Raw genomic sequence first — 3,597 nt, forward strand, 5'->3', positions numbered from 1 at the left:
AAAATGCTCCTCTCATTTACAGTACACTTAGCCCACCATTCTTGCCACTTTCTGAGGAAGTCCTAGAAGTTCATTTTCCTGCCTGTCTTTATGAGATGTGGCCAAATACATGGTAACAAAAAAGGCAGGTTTGTAAAACCACTAGTGTGTCCTCTGCATTCAGTGGATTTGGCAACGGCTGGCTCCTCCTGAAAGTCAAAATGATGATGAATGATAAAGGTTTCGCATCAGTTCAGGGATCAAGGCAGCCACAACACGACTAAAGACACTCAAAAAGGAGGCCTTCCATAGTGGCTTAAGAAAGTAGAAAGAATGATAGAATGAGTGTGTTTGAAGCAAAGCCAAATATCTTGAGGACATATCGATTATTGTTATTCTCTCTTTAAAGTAAATGTTTATTTTTCAAATATCTTGAGGAGGATTAATGATTAATGACTTTTTTAAACTTTAAGGTGGGTACCATTTTATTTATTAAAAAAAAAACACTCCTCCCCACTCCTGTTGTGTTCATGACGATTTCTTCTTCTGTCGCTTTAAGGCCTGAATGACATCACATTTCTTGCAGAATTCCAGACAACTGGAAACACACAGACCTCACATGGAAGAACTCCGGGAGCAGCAATAGCAGAACAGCTCCTAGAAATGAAAGGTGATCTCGTGCGGCTCGCCCCGCGGCTGCGGCAAGGTTTGCTTTTCTCTCAGCCTCAATTTCAGAGAGGAGCTGGACTACTTTGGGGTGACTGAATCTCCCTGCAATGGAGTCGAAGAAATCCTGCAGCCTGCCCGGCCGGCGCTCCAGGTCACACGCCTGCAGGATCATCTCACACTGAGCCAGCTGCTTCACGAACTTGGCTTCTGCACTGGACTGGGCCTGGTCCTCCTCCCACAGCTCATAGAGCTCCTTGCTCTGCCATGTCGTGAACCAGGGCCAGGCGAATACACCGGTCTTTGTTAAGCTGAGCAGCTCTGGCCACCACGGCCATCAGCGCCATGCGGTACACGTGATCCGACACACTCTCCGGAGTGTACCACATTTCAGTACACCCAGCCTGTCGGACGGACTCTCTTGAGCTGCCCCAGCAGCCACAGAAACTGCAGCAGCGGGCACGGCCCAGCATGCGCGATGGACGCTAAGGCCAGGCCCATGGCAAAACATCTTTTACTGTAATATTTTTTTAAATTTAAACATTAATGGTATTTGTCTATTATATCACATATATTTGATTTTTTTCAGGATTTCCATTCCGATGATGACTGTGATAAACTGTGATACTATAACATAATTAACAGAAAAATAACTTGAAATAATGCCTTCCTTTGTCTAACATCATGGAATTTTCATATGTAATGCAAACATAATTATACAGAATAAATGTAAATACATATCAAAGACAGAATTGTAGAAATTAACTTTTAATCTTAATACATTTGTAATGTAACTATTATAACAGTCCAATTTTCATTCATATTTTAGACTTTTAGCTTTGCTAACTTCAATAATGCACATTTAATACATACCCAAATTTTCTCCAAATAAAATTATATGAAAAACATTAAATGACAACACGAATTTATCCACTTTTGCCTTATTAAAATAAAGTCTGGGGGGGCTGGGGAGATAGCTCAGTAGAATAAGCACTTGCCTGGCATGTGCAAGGTCCTGAGTTCAATCCCTGGTACTGCAAAAATAAATAAAATAAAATCTGGAGCAACGACTGATTTTTCAGTAAGCTAACAATCGCATTGTATGCCACATTATCACTGTACTATGGATAACAAACATTTGATAAAATTAAAACAACTATTAATAGAGGACTCTCAATAAGAAGAAAATAAAAGTAGAAAAAATAAGGGAAACAATTATATATAGGGTATAATACCTACATGATGCCTATGTATATATCTAAAAAGTTCTACAAAGAACTGTTACAACTGATAACAGGATCAGTAAACATAAAAAGTACTATACAAACACAAGGCAGTACACCAATAAAGAATAGTACATTATTTTTACTTATCAATAATGAATTGGCTGAAAAAGAAAACAAGACAATCCACTCATACCCATTACAAACAATAAAATAAATAAAATTAAATTTAAATATCAGGGATAAATTGCTGCTATGATGTCTCTCAGGTAGATGGTTGTTCAAAAAGAAGGGGGTGGTGAATGAAAGCAAGAGACAGGAAAAGGAATATTGTGGGACTGTCCTGCTTCAAGGTTGTATATGGTGAGATTTTGGGACTTATATGTAAACATAAGAAGTATAAAATTCTTTATGCCTATTTTTAAAATCTATTCTAATTTTTAAATGTTTTCTCATATTCTGTAGGGACTTAAAGTTCAACATATCAATACTTGATGAAAAATACTTGTTCCATATTATGCCTAAGATGTTTGATATTCAGACAGATAGTGAGGTTAAGCTTAACAGCCTAGGTTATATGATAGCAACAATAAGCTTGTCTTCTGGATGGTTAACAACCTAAGTTTGCAGACCAAAATTAGAGAAAAAGGAGGGATACAAGGAAAGCCAACATTTTGGCCCTAGCCTTCCAAGGTCAATTAAGACTCAGGACATATGAGAACTTGTACTGTAATGTCATGCAACTCAGTAGTGTCCCAAATTTTCTGATCAAGGAGATTATGGGGCCAAAGAGGAAAGTGATCGATGATGTAGAGTGTGCCTAAGGAGAGTCACATGGAGAGAAAACATTTTCTCAAGCTTTCACAGAGAGCACATTGGCCAAGCAATGGCCATGACTCATCCACATGGCTGACACTGACAAAGGTTCTACAATCTGAGGTGCAAGATCTCAGGATAAATCCTGAGGGGATTTCACTGACCTTATCAGACCCAAAAGCTACAACTCTTGTTGCATAGGTCCTGCTTTACCTTGGTCTTAACCATCCAGCAGAAAAGTATAAAAACGAAATATAAGAAGTAAAGCCATACTGTTATGTTGAGCTGTAGGGGACGCAGGTCAACAATTTCTGACATTGCCAGTGAAGTGGAAGACCCAATACTATTATGGGCTACTGGACTTTTTAAGAATATTTTGCTGAGTTTACACACCTATAATATTCAAGTAATGGAACTTAACCAAAAAAGGGGATACAGATGAATGTCCATTTTGTATCTGTGTATTCAAAGTGGTTAGGAGATATATATATATATATATATATATATATATATATATTCTCTTAATGAATAGAGAGATTTGTTCTAATGGTGTTAGGATATCATGTCTACATCTTGTATAGCAATTAACCACTAGGAAGAATGTAAGCAATGTGTTAATTATTGAAACTGTCCTACCAATTTGATTTGAAACTGTCTCATTGCTATTTGTTTATCAATAAAATTATGGGAAAAAATAAAAAAAATCAGGGATATTTTATTTAATGAAGGAAATTGGTTACAGTGAATGTTTTAAATTATAGATGAAAGAAACTGAACAGGACCTCCAAGTGGAAAGATATCCCAGCTTCACAGGTTGGAAGAAATACTATCATTAAAATGTTCACAAATACCCATGTTTATGTATAGATACAGCATACCCGAAACAAAATACTAAGACTATTCTTAGAAGAAA

The 3,597-nt window shown here is 37.2% G+C and overlaps 1 pseudogene; it reads right to left on the reverse strand.

Annotated features, from left to right (window-relative positions):
- Positions 1 to 550: 550 nt before the first annotated feature.
- Positions 551 to 1,146, reverse strand: LOC111815576 (annotated as a pseudogene).
- Positions 1,147 to 3,597: the final 2,451 nt, after the last annotated feature.

This window comes from Octodon degus, unplaced genomic scaffold (assembly GCF_000260255.1).
Source record: "Octodon degus isolate 3935 unplaced genomic scaffold, OctDeg1.0 scaffold00018, whole genome shotgun sequence".
Taxonomy (NCBI): domain Eukaryota; kingdom Metazoa; phylum Chordata; class Mammalia; order Rodentia; family Octodontidae; genus Octodon; species Octodon degus.